The sequence below is a fragment of the Gopherus flavomarginatus genome, chromosome 3, assembly GCF_025201925.1.
Source record: "Gopherus flavomarginatus isolate rGopFla2 chromosome 3, rGopFla2.mat.asm, whole genome shotgun sequence".
In the NCBI taxonomy this organism is placed as follows: Eukaryota; Metazoa; Chordata; order Testudines; family Testudinidae; genus Gopherus; species Gopherus flavomarginatus.
Genome location: NC_066619.1, coordinates 52,033,982 through 52,052,207, shown reverse-complemented (window position 1 = coordinate 52,052,207; position 18,226 = coordinate 52,033,982). Strand labels below are relative to the sequence as shown.

The window sequence follows — 18,226 nt, the reverse complement described above, 5'->3', positions numbered from 1 at the left end:
AGTACTCTTCAGACAAACAAAGACACACACAACAAGGGAATATCTTTCCCTGCCTCCTCCCTGGAGCACAGTCCCATTATACTGGGCTCTGGGTGCCAGTCCTTCCCCAAACAGTCCATTAGCTTGGTTATTTTCTCTACAGAGAGTAGAGCAGCCTTGCACCCAGAAACCTTTTCTCCCAGTTGACACTAGCCCTGCTGCAACTCTCACCTCTCCTCCTCTTTCACCAGAAGACTTTTTTTAAAATGACACAGGCAGCCCTTAACTGGACTTAGGTGTCCCTAGTTGACCTGAAGTAATCCCTTTTCAGCTCATACAGAAAAGGGTCTTTAACATTCTAGGGCTAATATACCTGCCTTTCCTCCTACCACACTCACTGGTGGCTGTCCAGTCTGACTTTGTCAAACACGTTTCTTCTTGCTGATTTGGTTCATCATCATTTATGTCCTTTGGGCAGTTTTAACAATGTACACTCAGCAACATTATTCATCAGGAATGACTGACATTGAAGTAAGCACTCTTCACTCCTAATACATCACCAATGTGATTTACAATGTTAATATTAGCGTCAAAAGAAAGATCCTTTTCATGATCCAAAAAAGGGAAGTTGAGAAAAGTGTACATAAAATACTCTTCTAAAGTAACCTAGCAATTCCTGTCCCACAAAAAAGTATCCGTGGACTAAAATGTCATTTCAAAAATCAATTTACTAAGGTAAAAATAGGAAGTTATACTAAAAAAATGGAATCTGTGAAGAAGACTGCTTTGAGCAGGAGATTGGACTAGATTCAGAGAATATCAGGGTTGGAAGAGACTTCATGAGGTCATCTAGTCCAACTCCCCTGCTCAAAGCAGGACCAATTCCCAGACAGATATTTGCCCCAGATCCCTAAATGGCTCCCTCAAGGATTGAACTCTCAATCCTGGGTTTAGCAGCCCAATGCTCAAACCACTGAGCTATCCCTCCCCACCCTTCTAAGACAAGGTGAGTGAGGTAATATGTTTCATTGGATAAACTTCTATAGGTGGAAAGGACAAGCTTTTGAACTTCACAGAGCTCTTCCTCAGATCTGGAGAAGGTAACCAGAGTTTCCAAGCTAAATACAATGTGGGACAGATTATTACACATAAGGGGTTCACATGTTTTTGAGATCACTGAAAATGAAATGGCCAATCAACACCTCTGAAGATGTAGAACAACGAAGGCTTGTAGAGAGTATGGTGTATTACAAATTGTTGTAATGGGTCACAAAAAACTAAAACCCACAGACTTAACGGAGGCTAAGTCTAGCTAAGTTATAAATTAAGTTCCCAGGCTTTTCTTTTGAAGATGTTGTGCAGGCTTCCTTTGAAGACAAGGACTGAGAAGTAAACTATTGAGTGATCACTTTTTGAAAAGCGTTTGTCCACAGGTGATAAGATATTTTTATATTTTAGTATTTTTCTGTGTGAGTTCAATTGAGAGTGTAGTGAATGTCTGGTTTCACCCATATAGTTATTAGGGCATTTGATGCACTGGATAAAGCACACCACACATAGAACCCACTAATCTCTCAGTTCCCATTATGCTATGTCAGGGGTGGCAAACTTGTGGCTCTAGAGCCACAGGCGGCTCTTCAGAAGTTAATATGAGGCTCCTTGTATAGGCACCGACTCTGGGGCTGGAGCTACAGGCACCAACTTTCCAATGTGCTAGGGGGTGCTCACTGCTCAACCCCTGGCTCTGCCACAGGCCCTGCCCCCACTCCACCCCTTCCTGACCCCTCCCAAGAGCCTGCAGTGCCCTCACTCCTCCTCTAGAGCCTCCTGCACACCACAAAACAGCTGATCAGGAGGTGCAGGGAGGGAGGGAGAGGTGCTGATTGGCGGGGCTGCCGGTGGGTGGGAGATGCTGGGAGCAGGGTGGGGGAGCTGTTAGGAGGGTTGCTGATGTATTACTGTGGCTTTTTGGCAATATACATTGGCAAATTCTGGCTCCTTCTTAGGCTCAGGTTGGCCTCCCCGTGCTATGTGAATATTTAGATATGTGGTAGCCTTACAGCCTTCCCATCTCACCCTTTCTTAAAACAACAAAGGAAAAAATACGCTGCTCTCCATACATCAAACAATACATACTCAGACTCCCATTTCCAGTGGATGTGCCAACTGGAAGGCTGAATTATTAACCTAACTGTCAAGAAAGTGAAGCTCACATGTCAAAGAGAGAAGGATCTGGCAGTCTAGAGAAACAAAATTGGGAACTGGGTACCTCGAACATTCCACATCCTCTCCTACTGCAGTCATAAATATCTGAGCGCTACATTTATTTAAACAGGATTAACCTTACTACTTCGTCCACAAAGGTGAGATGGAAGCTAGCATGTATTAGAACATTTAAAAATGCATGTTGACCATCGGATGTAAGAGTTTCAAATTAGGCTATCAAAATTGGGACAGTGCTCCAGGGAGGAGGCAAGGAAAGTTATTCCCTTGTTGTGTGTGTCTTTGTTTGTCTCAAGAGTACTGCTTGGGCCTACCCTGAGGCACACCTTGTAAATATCGGAAAATAAAACTCGAGTGATATATTTTTTAATATATAATGAACAATTATCAAGTTGGTAGTTGATTACAAAAGCCATGTCAATAAACTAATATGTAATACCTCTACTAAAAATAAAGCAATATTGTAAATGAAAGATAAAGAACCTACAGATCAGCAAGTACTCCACTAATTAGTCAATGGCAGAAAACAAACTTACTTGTACACTATTGATAATTTAGCTACTTTATTTTCACTAAGCAATTTCTTTGCTGATTCAAATCCATGAATTCATGACAAGAAAAATGATTTACACAAAGTATAGAATTAACAAAAAATAATCCTTATTCTAACTATGACAGAATGCGTTAATGTATTTTGAACAACACAGTGCTAGAATGTTTATTTTTCCATTATTCATGAAGAATGTCCTAACTATAAACATTTGCAAGGTTACATGGATGATACGCACTCAAAGCAGACTTTCAATAAAACTGAAGAAACCCCATTTATGAAAAATACGCTCAGGTCATCAGAACTATTATACACTTAATATGCAAATTCTAACTGAAGAAATACACACAGTATGGTAACTATTCTAAATAAATGGAGATACAGTGCCATATAATAAGAGTTTAAACTTTCAGTCTCTCACTTATATTTTTATTTTTTACAGTACAGTATTGTGAACCTGTGATATTACCAAGGACTGGTGGCCTGATGTTACTCCTTTTACTACCTGACACCATAAGCCACCAGCCCAGCCAGATTTTGTATGCAATGTGTCGCATGTCATTTTAACATCCACTCTCCTAATTCATCTTTCAGTACATTTCTCTCAGACAAATTGAAAATGGCAAGTGGAAGTCACCCCTTAAATTTATTACTTTATAGGCATGGTCAACAGAAACATATTAAAAAAGGGCAATACATCAGATAAATTACAAGCAACGTATCTGATGAACACCTTTAACCTTCAGGATGTGAATTGCATTGATTTTTTGCTGAAAACTACTTCAAGCCACAAGATACAGTTAAAAACTTCACCTGTCTGTGGTCAACATTCAGTATTTAAAAACACCAACCTAAACTGATAGAACTGGGTAGGATTGCGTTAAAAAACTGTAAAACCATTCTAGTCAGCAAAGTCACAATAAAAAAGTTGTTGCCAACTTCAGAACATTCCTAGTGTTTTACATGGCAGCAAGAGAGATTACAGTTCTTCCACCAATTCAGCTACCCCTTAAAACTCATAGAATTATACAATTGTAGGACTGGAATGCACCTCAAGAGGTCATCAGTCCAGTACCCTTTGCTCCTAGCAGGACTAAGTATTATCTAGACCAGCGTTTTTTAAACTGTGGGTCAGGACCCCAAAGTGGGTTGCGAGCCCATTTTAATGGGGTTGTCAGGGCTGGCTTAGACTTGTTGGGCCCCACCACCTGGGGCCCAAGCCAAAGCCAAAGGGCACCAGCCCTGGGTATGGAGTTCAGGTTACAGGCCCGCTGCCTGGGGTGAAGCCCTCAAGTTTCTCTCCCCCTCTTGCCTTCCCCATCCGGGTCGATGGGGCTCAGGTGGGCTTACGCTTCGGTCCCCCCTCCTGGGGTCATGTAGTAATTTTTGTTGTCAGAAGGGGTTGCAGTACAATGAAGTTTGTGATCCCCTGATCTAGACCATCCCTGACAGGTGTTTGTCTAACTTGCTCTTAAAAATCTCCAATGATGGCAATTCCACAATGTCCCTGAGCAATTTATTCCAGTACTTAACCAGTTAGGAAATTTTTCCTAATGTCCAACCTAAACCTCCCTTGCTGCAATTTAAGCCCATTCCTTCTTGTCCGATCCTCAGAGGTTAAGGAGAATAATTTTTCTCCTTCTTCCTTTTAATAACCTTTTATGTACTTAAAAACTTATATTCCCCCCAATTTTTTTCAGTCTTCCCTCATAGGTCATATTTTCTAGTTCTTTAATCATTTTTGTTGCTCTTCTCTGGACTTTCTCCAATTTTTCCCACATCTTTCCTGAAATGTGGCACCCAGAACTGGACACAATACTCCAGCTGAGGTTTAACCAGCACAGAGTAGAGCGGAATAATTACTTCTCATGCCTTGCTTACAACACTCTTGCTAATACACCCAAGAATGGCATTTGCTTTTTTTTTTGTAACAGTGTTACACTGTTGACTCATAGTTAGCCTGTGTTCCAATATGATCCCTGTTTGCAGTACTCCTTCCTAGACAGTCATTTCTGATTTTGTATGTGTGCAACTGACTGTTTCTTCCTAAATCGAGTACTTTGCATTTGTCCTTATTGAATTTCATTCTATTTACTTCCGACCACTTCTTCAGTTTGTCCAGATCATTTTTAATTATAATCTTATCTTCCAAAGCACTTGCAACCCCTCCCAGCTTGGTATTGTCCGCAAACTTTATACATGTTCTCTCTATGCCATTACCTAAATCACTGATGAAGATATTGAACAGAACCAGACCTCAAACTGATCCTTGCGGGATGCCACTCTCTATGGCCTTACAGTTTGACTGTGAACCACTGCTAACTACTCTCTAGAAATGGTTTTCCAACCAGTTATGCATCCACTTTACAGTAGCTTCATCTAGGTTGTAATTCTCTATACTTACCCCGTGCCAACTACTCAAGGAAGAATGAGCCATTAAGTGAGCTCCAGTTTCCCCATCTCAACAGAGGTAACTCAATAGCACAAATACTTGCTAAAATATTTTTTTACATCAGCTTTGTGCAAATACATCACTTGTTATTAAAACAACTCTGTTGAAGCCTCATTCCTTCCAAAATACAGTTCAAAATCATCCTGTTTTTTAAAACTTTGCATGGATTTGTTCAACCCTACATCCAAGGCCACATCTCTTGCTATTCTCTTCTGAACACTAGCTGGCCACCACCACCACTCTGGGTGCGTGAAGACCCAAAGTGTGGACGAAAGACCAAAACGGAAAATGAAGGACCAAGAAGTAGGGAGAGAATGGAAAGACATACCCTTTTTTCCTAAACAATCATAAACCTCCCGGCCCCAAGCTAGGAATATCTTATTTCCCTACAGCCAATCAGTGAAGTGAAAGCAAATGTGGAAGGAATGAGATAAGCAAAAGGGAAGAGATGTGAGTACTTGTCTGCTAAAGCGTGTTGGCAACTCCCGTGACCCCAAGGTACCCTCCTCTTTCTTGTGGCTCTACTTGTAGGCCTGAGACCTGATCAACGCCCCCACCACACAATATTAAACCAGCCTTAATTGAAATTCACGGAATTCACCACTAAAATAAAAAAAAGAGAGAATGTTCTGCTGCTGATAAACCACCCCCACCTCAGGAAAGGTGTAAACAAAAGTTACAACCACCAAGGTTGTAAAGACGCTGGGAAATTAGGGAGAATACAGAAAGAAACTCCACAAGGTAAAGTAAGCTCTGACCAGTGTTTTATGCTGACCATCTGGACAAATAGAGAAGGTCACAACTAAGTTACAAATTGGGCATAAAAAATAAAATGTAAAAAACTTGTGCAGGAAAGAGGACACATGGGTGCCAGTATGTAATTGGGTAAAATTTTTGTTATTCAGAAGAGTGGAATAATGTAATAGGCTTAGTAAATTTGAATTTGAAGGAGGTAGCTAGTTTTACTTATATAATGTAAATGAAAAACAATGCTTTTTGGGAATCATTTCTGGACTGTAGTGCAAGTGAAGCTGCTAGAACCCTGCTCCTCTGCACGACTGTGACATGCAGAAGCATCGCTGGGAACACCCAAATGGTTGGATCCTGACTGGCCATCGGGTGATATTTGTCTGTATATTGGGAATGATGAGCATAAGAGATTTGCTTGGTATATGTATTCTGTGTGTGTTACTAATAAATAGATGTTTAGAGGACAACTGTGTAGGGGTCTTTCGCTGGGAAAAAGGTTCCACAGACCCGTAGAGCCCTGAGACCCAAGGGAAAAGACGGGTACTTAAACTGACCAGGTTTCTTCCTGAGCCCTGTGGATAACGATAGGTGCCTTACTCTCTATATCCTCCAAAGGGAAAGAGTGGGAGTGCTTTAAATTGACTGGGTCATGCCTTAAGCCCTTGGTAGGGTATAGGCAGGGTGCCCTTAATTGAGCGGGTAACAGCCTGGTGAAGAATGCAGGCAACGTAGGTCATTTGGACCAAACTAAATGTGCCTTATGCAGCAGTTGGACAGAATATTTGTCCTTTCTGTCAAGGACTGCAGCCTGCTTGACAGAACGAATGCTCCAGGAAACAGAGGAAGTGAAAAACTTAAGTTGAAAAGGAGCAGTGGAAATTGGCAACGGAACCAACCGTCCTTATAAAGTAGGTATGAGGTCCATGCCCATGGGAAGATGACTCTCTTCAAGGAAAAAATGCATTGGCACATGCATGGAAAACTTGAAGTGTGGAACTCCAACACTAACAGTTTTAGAGTTGCTCCGAGAAGAGATCAACAGTTGCAGCCCCCTTTCTTATGTAAACATATGTGACCCAAAAGATCCTTTCTGTTGACATTGTTTGAACAAAGGATCTAGCAAGCACTATTCAGTAGCACTAACTACAGTCACTAATCAAAGTAGTCACTATGTTTAGTGCTATTACACCTCTACCTCAATATAACGTTGTCCTCGGGAGCCAAAAAATTTTACCGTGTTATAGGTGAAACCATGTTATATCAAATTTGCTTTGATCCACTGGACTGCGCAGCCCCGCCCTCCCCCGGAACACTGCTTTACCACATTATATCCGAATTCATGTTATATCGGGTCGTTATATCGAGGTAGAGGTGTATATTTCTGTCAAAATGGATAGCCCATTTCAAAGTTTTCTGGAATTAGAAAGTCTGATTGACTTCTATGAGTTTTTTAAATATTTACCAAGTTTTCAGAAATTTGACAGGACTAAATGCAATGACGTACAGACACAAAAGCAAAATTATAATAGGCAGTTACAAGAACACTTTTGGAAACACTGCTTTTTTATGCACACATGCATAAGTTATCCAACATCATCTCTTATTTTTAAGATTTTCAGCACTCTTTATAACTTGAAAATTATTTGATTAGAACAAGTTAATCTGCATTCCTTTAACCTATTCCATAAAAATTCGAATAGCACAGAAATATTCGAGGATTTGAGATATATTCAGCTTACTTGGATTCTGTGTTAAAACAATTTTGTATAAGGTTATGTAACTAAACTGTGGATGGAATGCTTTATAACACTGTTTTGGTTAATATTTTATAGTTATTTTGAAATTAACACAATTTGTTTAAACACAATGTTTAAAACTTGTGGTTTTTCTCTGTATAACACTGCTGGGACTGAGTAATATCTTCACTGCATTTCCATGTCCTGCATGCTAGAGGAGCCAATTTGTGTGCAACATGTATATAAAGGCAAGTATGAGATGCCAGGGATGTTTTATGAAGTCTACACTAATCTGTAATTTTGGAAATATGCTATTACCACCCTGATTTTCTATGTAAAAGTGAATGACTAAATAAGCCATAGAAATTGTGTAGATAGTAATGAAAAAGAACTAATCAATGTATAACTGCCTTGCTATTTTTAAAACGTGTTTTTGGTATTTGAATTTTATTGCTTAGGAAATTACAATAGTGAGAAAAAAATATTGCTTAGCTCCCAAATTAAAATCTTACTCTATTGAGTAAAATGTAGTTATTCTGATTGATGTAGCGTAAAAGAAGGATGAAGCCATATTTTTGGTATCCGTGTTCATTTGCCTAGAGTATAGTAACATTCCTATCCTAGAAGCATGCTTAAAATAATGTTAAATTGAATGTTTTGTTAAAGGAAAAGTTAAACAAAAGGTACGGTTCCAAACTAAGTCAACTGGGGGAAGCTGTTCACTATGGTTCCCATCTGGGAGACCAGAAGCACCACTCTGGGTATGTCTACATTGCAATTAAAAACTCTCAGCTTACTTGGGCTCCAGACTAACTCAGCTTACTTGGGCTCTCAGGTTCAGAGACTGTTTAATTGCCGTGTAGATGTTCAGGCCTGGGATGCAGCCCGAGCTTTAGGACACAGGTGAGCCTTAACATCTATACTGCAATTATCACAGCCCCTTAACTCAAGCCCCATAAGCCTGAGTCAGCCAGCAGGCACAGGCAAGACACAGGTTTTTAATGGCTGTATAGACATACCTTCTGGGGAAGCTGACCAGGGAAAAACAAAGGGTCAGGATCCTTAAATATTTACACACATGCTCAATTTTATTACCATGAGTAGTAAAATCATTGAAATCAGGGAGACTACTCATGGTAATAAAGTTAAGCACGTGTTAAGTGTTTGCAGGATCAGGACCAAAGAAAGGATTCAAACGCAGCAGCAAGGGGAGGGAGATAACTGGAGTATTCAACATGATAGATGAACCTTTCCTTTTCAGTCTGGACAAAGTTGTAGATAGTCAGAGAAGCCCAGTCTAAACGGTGGTTAGGTTAAATCAAGGATGAAAGAACTTCACAAAGACCAAGGAAGAGAAGGAGCTTCACTTTAAGTGACTATTCAAAACTTATTGCAACAAAAATTGTTAGCTCCCCAAGCAAGTGTTTCTCTGCCTTAATAACCTTTTCAATCCTCTTTTCCAGACACAGACCAACATATCGTAGAGTATTTTGTTACAAATCTCACTGTACCTAGTGATACCTGTGCACTTTTTGCATATTACTCCTAATTCTAGTAATTAGTTCTTCAAGAATTTGTAAAGGAACATTAATTACTGCTGAGCAATTCAGAATTTGTTTCTGTACTAATTGTTTTTTCCTTTGAGATCTTCTATGCTAGCCCAGATGGTGGTTATGGTTTTTACATTAGTAGATGGAAACAGGACACTGAGGACTTTTGGTAAAGTCATTTCCTATTTATAGAGGGCTTGCCATTTCCCTGAACTCAGATGAATTTTCAAAAGCACTTTATATAATGGCTATGAACCTAGGAATAGTCATACCAGAACAAAACCAGTGGTTCATCAAGACCACTACCTTGTCGCCAGTACCAGATGATTCAGAGAAAGGCACAGGAAAGCCTGAAATAGGCAACTATGGAATAACTCCAGAGAAAGATTCTTTCATACACCAAACCATATATAATCCAAATGCAGTGCACATTACATTTGAAAGTTAGTACAAGATATTATTAATCTTGAAGGGAGGGAGTCCAGACTGGCACAGAATAGTGGTTTTTAACCTCTTCCATACCAGGATTGCCCACTTCTCTAGGTAGGACTCCCATCACACTTGGCAACAAGGGAAGGGCAGGATGCACACAACCTCAATATTTGCCCTCAAGTTTCATTGTTTCAGAGTTGAAGGCCAGAAAGGCGATTAGATCATTTAGTCAAACCTCTTGTATACCACCTCTTAAATTTCATACGGTTAGCTCTACACTGAGCCCAATCACTGTAGTTAGACTAAAACATTTCAATCCTCAGGAATCTAGGCTGTTGTATGCCACGGACAGAGAAGAGGAGAGACTGAGATGCCACCAATGCCAGAGGCCCCTGCAATAGCACTGATTGAGTAGATAAGATATGCCCAGATGATCTGAACAGGTGAACCAACCTGATCTAGGGAAAAATTCCTCCTTGATTCCAAATCTGGCAATCAGTTTGACCCTGAGCACATAAGCAAGAGAGTCTGCCCAGGCATCTAAATGATAGGATTGTCTGTACCACATCAGAGCACTGGTCAACCCCATCCAGTGTCCTATATTCAGCTATGGCCAATCTCTAATACTTCAGAGAAAGATAAAAAAATTCCCAGGATACTTCTGGACAACTGTGCAGTGGGGGAAAAAATTCCTTCTGGATGCCTGCTGAAGCCCTAAAGAATGATTTGATTATAGTAATTGATTTAATGCAGAGCTGCAGGCATTACAAGCATGTTGAGAACAATGCAGGCAATCCTTTTCTCCTTAGGGACCATGAAGGAAGGGGATGAACAGGGGGATTCATAGATTCACAAACCCCAAAGGCTAGCCTGAACCCCTGCATATGTAGGCCACAGAACTTCTCCAAGAAGCTTGATTAACGCATGTATTTAGGAAAGATCTCTAATCTTTAAAGACACCAAGGCATGGTGAGTCCACTGTCTCACGCAATAAACTGTTCCACTCCTAGGAAATTGAGTCTTATTTCAAGGTTGAATTTGTCTAATTGCAGGTTCCAGCTGGACCTTGATATGCCTTCATCTGCAAGACTGAAAAGTCCCCTGCTATTAGACATCTTTTCCATATGTAGGCACCTATAAAAAGTCACCTCTCAACCTTCTCTTCAATCAGCTGAGTAAGCTGAGCTCCTCAAGCCTTGTGTCACAAGGTTTGTTTTTCAGCCCCTCCTTTGTACTCTTTCTAGTATTTCCACATCTTTCTTGAAGTACAGATAGCAGAACTGGACACACACTATTCTGGTAGCAGTTTTAACAATGCTGTGTACAAAAACAAGACTAGTTCTCTACTTCTATTTGATAGTCCCCTTTTCATACAACCAAGGAGCTTATAAACTCTTTATGATACAGCACTGCACTGACAGCTCACACTGCAGAAATTACCTACAGTGAATTCTATGTCCTTCTCTGGATCACTGCTTTCTAAAACAGAGTCCCTCATCCTAAAGGTATAACCAGCATTCTTGGTTCCCACATCTGTCACCCTGCATGTGGCTGTAACAAAACATTTTGTTGGACTGTGACCATTTAACCAGCTGATTTAGATCATTCTAACAGTAATCTGTCACCCTCATTATTTATTACCAATTCATCTTTTTGTCATCCACAAACTTTACCAGCAAGGATTTATATAATTGTCTACATCAAGGGTTCTCACAAATTTTTGGTGGCCTCAGAGTGCGACCATCAACTCTTGCTGATGACTGCTCAGAATTTTTCCTAAAATACTTATGTAATTAACTTTAGGAAAAACAAATAAATATACATTTTACATGTCCAAATAATTGTAATTGATTGATGTGGGTTTTTCCCCACTCAATAATAAAAATAATGTACAGTTATATTTTGGTGCCCCTGGCCTCCCTCGCCTCCCCTGGGCCCCACTGCTTCCCCCCATTGCCCAGGCTCCCTTCCATGGCCTCTGACTCCAAGCTCAGCCCACTTCTTGCCTCTGGACCACAGTACCCGGTAAGGCCGGCCCTGCAGAAGCCCAGAGTCCCGTGGCTGGAGCCACGGTGGGCTGAAGCCCAGAACCCCCAGCCAGAGCACTGCTCCCCTGGGCAGGGGGGCCTGAAACCCAGAAGTTGGGGGGGAGGAGGGTCTTGAAGCCCACCTCAGGAGTCCTGCAGCTGAAGCCAAGTAGGAGGGGACTAAAGCCTGCTGCCAGATCCTCTCGCTGACCTAGGGGAGGGAGGGCTGAAGACCGCCGCTGAGGGTTGCAGGGAGGGGCCACTGCTTTGCCCCCTCCCTCATCTCTGTGCAAGAGGTTGTTGTAGCCACAGGAAAAACCCCTGGTGGCCACATTTGAGAAACACTGGTCTAGGTCATTGATAAAAATATTTAAAAGGTTGAGAATCCACACCATATTACATTCTTGGAAAGAATATTCAGAGAAAACCAAAGCTGATATGCAAGAGCAGAGGCACAGTCAGCATAGACTCATAGACTCTAGGACTGGAAGGGACCTCCAGAGGTAATCGAGTCCAGTCCCCTGCCCTCATGGCAGGACCAAATACTGTCTAGACCATCCCTGATAGACATTTATCTAACCTACTCTTAAATATCTCCAGAGATGGAGATTCCACAACTTCCCTAGGCAATCTATTCCAGTGTTTAACTACCCTGACAGTTAGGAACTTTTTCCTAATGTCCAACCTAAATCTCCCTTGCTGCAGTTTAAGCCCATTGTTTCTTGTTCTATCATTGGAGGCTAAGGTGAACAAGTTTTCTCCCTCCTCCTGATGACACCCTTTTAGATACCTGAAAACTGCTATCATGTCCCCTCTCAGTCTTCTCTTTTCCAAACTAAACAAACCCAATTCCTTCAGCCTTCCTTCATAGGTCATGTTCTCAAGACCTTTAATCATTCTTGTTGCTCTTCTCTGGACCCTCTCCAATTTCTCCACATCTTTCTTGAAATGCGGTGCCCAGAACTGGACACAATACTCCAGTTGAGGCCTAACCAGCGCAGAGTAAAGCGGAAGAATGACTTCTCGTGACTTGTTTACAACACACCTGTTAATGCATCCCAGAATCACGTTTGCTTTTTTTTGCAACAGTATCACACTGTTGACTCATATTAAGCTTGTGGTCCACTATGACCCCTAGATCTCTTTCTGCCATACTCCTTCCTAGACAGTCTCTTCCCATTCTGTATGTGTGAAACTGATTGTTCCTTCTTAAGTGGAGCACTTTGCATTTATCTTTATTGAACTTCATCCTGTTTACCTCAGACCATTTCTCCAACTTGTCCAGATCATTTTGAATTTTGACCCTGTCCTCCAAAGCAGTTGCAATCCCTCCCAGTTTGGTATCGTCCGCAAACTTAATAAGCGTACTTTCTATGCCAACATCTAAATCGTTGATGAAGATATTGAACAGAACCGGTCCCAAAACAGAACCCTGCGGAACCCCACTTGTTATACCTTTCCAGCAGGATTGGGAGCCATTAACAACTACTCTTTGAGTACGGTTATCCAGCCAGTTATGCACCCACCTTATAGTAGCTCCATCTAAATTGTACTTTCCTAGCTTATCTATAAGAATATCATGAGAGACCGTATCAAATGCCTTACTAAAGTCTAGGTATATCACATCCACCGCTTCTCCCTTATCCACAAGGCTCGTTATCCTATCAAAGAACGCTATGAGATTAGTTTGACACGATTTGTTCTTTACAAATCCATGCTGGCTATTCCCTATCACCTTACCACCTTCCAAGTGTTTGCAGATGATTTCTTTGATTACCTGCTCCATTATCTTCCCTGGCACAGAAGTTAAACTAACTGGTCTGTAGTTTCCTGGGTTGTTTTTATTTCCCTTTTTATAGATGGGCACTATATTTGCCCCCTTCCAGTCTTCTGGAATCTCCCCCGTCTCCCATGATTTCCCAAAGATAATAGCTAGAGGCTCAGATACCTCTTCCATTAACTCCTTGAGTATTCTAGGATGCATTTCATCAGGCCCTGGTGACTTGCAGGCATCTAACTTTTCTAAGTGATGTTTTACTTGCTCTTTCCTTATTTTCTCCTCTAAACCTACCCTCTTCCCGTAAGCATTCACTATACTAGACATTCCTTCAGACTTCTCAGTGAAGACCGAAACAAAGAAGTCATTAAGCATCTCTGCCATTTCCAAGTCTCCTGTTACTCTTTCCCCCTCCTCATTGAGCAGTGGGCCTACCCTGTCCTTAGTCTTCCTCTTGCTTCTAATGTATTGATAAAAAGTCTTCTTGTTTCCCTTTATTCCCATAGCTAGTTTGAGTTCATTTTGTGCCTTTGCTTTTCTAATCTTGCCTCTGCATTCCTGTGTTATTTGCCTATATTCATCCTTCGTGATCTGACCTAGTTTCCATTTTTTATATGACGCCTTTTTATTTTGTAGGTCACGCAAGATCTCAAGGGTAAGCCAAGGTGGTCTTTTGCCACATTTTCTATCTTTCCTAACCATCGGAATAACTTGCTTTTGGGCCCTTAATAGCGTCCCTTTGAAAAACTGCCAACTTTCCTCAGTTGTTTTTCCTCTCAGTCTTAATTCCCATGGGACCTTGCCTATCAGCTCTCTGAGCTTACCAAAATCCGCCTTCCTGAAATCCATTGTCTCTATTCTGCTGTACTCCCTTCTACCCTTCCTTAGAATTGCAAATTCTATGATTTCATGATCACTTTCACCCAAGCTTCCTTCTACTTTCAAATTCTCAACAAGTTCCTCCCTATTTGTTAAAATCAAGTCTAGAACAGCTTCCCCCCTAGTAGCTTTTTCAACTTTCTGCAATAAAAAGTTGTCTGCAATGCAGTCCAGGAACTTATTGGATCGTCTGTGCCCCGCGGTGTTATTGTCCCAACATATATCTGGATAGTTGAAGTCCCCCATCACCACCAAATCTTGGGCTTTGGATGATTTTGTTAGTTGTTTGAAAAAAGCCTCATCCACCTCTTCCGCCTGATTAGGTGGCCTGTGGTAGACTCCCAGCACGACATCACCTGTGCTTTTTACCCCTTTTAGCCTAACCCAGAGACTCTCCACCCTTTCGTCTCCTATGTCCATCTCCACCTCAGTCCAAGTGTGTACATTTTTAATATATAAGGCAACACCTCCTCCCTTTTTCCCCTGTCTATCCTTCCTGAGCAAACTATACCCATCCACACCAACATTCCAGTCGTGTGTATTATCCCACCAAGTTTCAGTAATGCCAATAATGTCATAGTTGTATTTATTTATTAGCACTTCCAGTTCTTCCTGCTTATTACCCATACTTCTTGCATTTGTATAAAGGCATTTAAGATACTGGTTTGATCTTGCCTCCCAGCTTTGCCCTGACCCTTCTTCCTCTCTGCCATTATAGCCCGTGCTCCCTCCTGTTTCCAACCCATCTCCCAGGTCTTGTTCCCCACTTACCTGTGGGCTTTGCTCACCTGTCCCCATCGAACCTAGTTTAAAGCCCTCCTTACTAGGTTAGCCAGTCTGTGCGCAAATAAGGCCTTTCCCCTCTTCGAAAGGTGAACGCCATCTGTTCCTAGCAGTCCTTCCTCAAATAGCATCCCATGGTCGAGGAAGCCAAAGCCCTCCTGGCGACACCATCTTTGCAGCCAGGCATTCACCTCCACGATGCATCTGTCTCTGCCCGGACCCCTACCTTCAACAGGAAGAATTGAAGAGAATACCACCTGCGCTCCAAACTCCTTAACCCGTACTCCCAGAACCCTGTAGTCACTCTTGATCTGCTCAGCATCACACCTCGCAGTATCATTTGTGCCCACATGGATGAGTAGCATGGGATAGTAGTCAGAAGGCCGGATAATCCTCGACAAAGCCTCTGTAACATCTCGGATACGGGCCCCTGGCAGGCAGCATACCTCCCGGGATGAATGGTCAGGGCGACAGATGGGTGTCTCCGTCCCCCTCAGCAGAGAGTCTCCAACCACCCTACCCTACGTTTCTTATCAGTGGTGGCAGCAGACCTCCCAGCCTTAGGGGTACGAGGCTTCACCCCCTTAACTGTTGGGGGTGATTTCTTCTCTCCTGTATCAAGAAGAGCATAATGGTTATCTTTTACCACAACAGGAGGGTTTGCAGCAGTGGTGGAGCACTGCCTGCTGCTAGAAGTAACCAGCTGGCTGTGTCCACCCTGAGCCTCCTCCTCCACTGGTGTGTCAGATACACCCTGAGGTATCTCCTCCTCCACTGGAGTGTCGGTAGTCCTGTCAACTGGGACAGCACCATCAGCTGTCTCCACATGGATACTGTCCAGGAATTGCTCATGGACATGGATGTTCCTCAGCCTGGCCACCTCCTCCTGTAGCTCTCCCACCTGCTGCCTGAGAGATTCCACCAGTAGGCACCTTTCACATTGGATGCCACCCCCAGCCTGGATATCAGTAAGTGGAAATTGCAAATTACAGTCTTTGCAAGCCCACACCAGAATCTGGGTAAAAGCATCCATGCTTTGGTGCTCTGTCTGGCTACAGGCGCAGGTGGAGGAGACAGAAGCAGTGCTGGCACAAGTGTTGCGGGTCCTCCTCACCATTGTAAGCCTCCCTCTGTCAAACTCTCTCAAATTCCTGTCTACAGCACCCTGTCCGCTCCTCTCTGCTGTAAACAGAAAGGTTTTCGATGTGGCTCAGGTTATGGGTTCAGGGGACCAATGGGTCACTGATGAGACCAACAAGGGACCCCCCCTCCCTTCCTACTCCCCTTCCAAACTCCCTTGCAAAACTCCCTGTTAGCAGCTCCTGGTCGCTTGTGTGCAGCTATATAAAGCCCTGGCCTGAGTGAATGCCCCGCCCACTGGTTAAGGCTCAGCCAATTACCAGAGGCTTCTAGCTTTCAAACCTTCCTAGTAGCTCCACCTCCAACTGCCAGCTACAGCACACGGTCCTTCAAACAAACAAACCAAACAGACTGACAAACACAAGCTCAGCACACAGCAAGTAACCCCCAAACACACACACACAAACCCAAACACTGCAGACAGTCACTTACCCCACAGATGCTGTATGTGCTCCTCCTTCACCTGGAGAACTCCCTTGCAAAACTCCCTGTTAGCAGCTCCTGTTCGCTAAGCTCCCTGGTCGCTTGTGCGCAGCTATATAAAGCCCTGGCCTGAGTGAATGCCCCGCCCACTAGTTAAGGCTCAGCCAATTACCAGAGGCTTCTAGCTTTCTAGCATGGAAAATACGTGTCTTCTCTGAGCTCAAATAAGTGATTTAAAGCTTTGACACATGAAAGCTAATGATTTTCAATGTGCAAGAGATGCTGTCAATGTGGTATCTATTTATTTACATAAAATAATGTTAATAATTTAGGTGGTCTTACCTTTCATAAAGTTTACAACTTTTACAGCCTCATCAAGTATTTGAGTTCCTATGGCATACTTTGCAGCCAAAGCTGCCCAGTAAATTCAATAACATGCCAATTGACTCAAGTGCAATAGACTGGATTCTAATTACAGTGCTGCTATATTTTCCTGTCATAACTCATCAGTGCAAATATCCAAAATTCCAACTCAGCTGCAAAAACAGATTGCTGGAAAGCTTCAAAGAATATTTCCCCCTGTAGCATATCCTGTCTGCAGATAGCAAAACAGGAAGTCCTCCGGAAGTGGATCCTTCCCATTTACACTGGACAATTGTTGAAATCTAGCAAAAGATGGCAAATCTATAGTCTCACATATTTATATTGAGAAGCACTGGTTTCACCAAAACTCTTCGAAAATTGTTTGTTAAAATATATGAAGTCATCTCCTAAGTTATCAGCTGATAGCATCATTACAGAGGCGAATTTGCTTGACTGGAAGCAGCAGATCCGAACATAACATTCACATCACCCAAGCCACAGGATGCAATCAATGTTTCCCCAATTATAGGAGGCTTGGCAGCTTTTAGTATTTTTAGTGACATCAAAGTACTCATTCTCCATATTCACCTTTCACAGTCCCTCTGCTGCTTCTCACAGTCCCTATGCCCTGTCCCAGCTCCCTGAATCATAGAGGAGTCGTCATTCTGCTTGTGGGCGTGGCTTCAATCTCACTGAAAACAGTGGGAGGTGGCAGGCAATTTTATTACGGGCAGCCCCACCTCCACATGAAGATAAATTTTAGGGAAGTGGCGGCATAATTGCTGGCTTCAGCCCTGGAATTGAGGGGAGTGTTACCCCAGAACTTGACCAAGCTAATCACAGCCACACTGTGTGCAGTCAGCCACTATTAATTAATAAAACAGAACACCACATAGTTAAGGGTTAATGTGAACAAGTCAGGCTTTTGGAGGCAAGGTCAAATACAAGCTGCAGGCTTGCTGTTTCTAATTAGAACGGAGTGAGGGGAGCAAAAAGTCGACAAATTATGAGACTGAAAGAAAATAAGTGGATGGAGACCTTGAGTTTGGGCACCTTTGATATAGAGGCTTATTAAGGCTAAGATTGTTAGGAATGTTTTGTTAATAAGTAGTTTATTGAAGTTAGGTGAAGTGATGACCCAGCAGGGGTCTCTATGAGCAGT

At 42.4% G+C, this 18,226-nt stretch overlaps 2 protein-coding genes across 3 annotated transcripts in view; both read right to left on the bottom strand.

Moving 5' to 3' along the window:
• MSH3 (mutS homolog 3) overlaps positions 1–18,226 on the bottom strand; it is a 187,274-nt gene that overhangs the window by 19,773 nt on the left and 149,275 nt on the right. The gene's annotated exons all lie outside the window — the stretch shown is intronic.
• The window catches only part of FAM151B (family with sequence similarity 151 member B), a 310,696-nt gene continuing 308,483 nt past the window's right edge, over positions 16,014–18,226 (bottom strand). For both annotated transcript variants that reach the window (XR_007773439.1, XR_007773441.1), the window contains one exon: positions 16,014–16,813. The gene's annotated coding sequence lies outside the window, so the exon portion shown is untranslated. The remainder of the gene's footprint in view (positions 16,814–18,226) is intronic.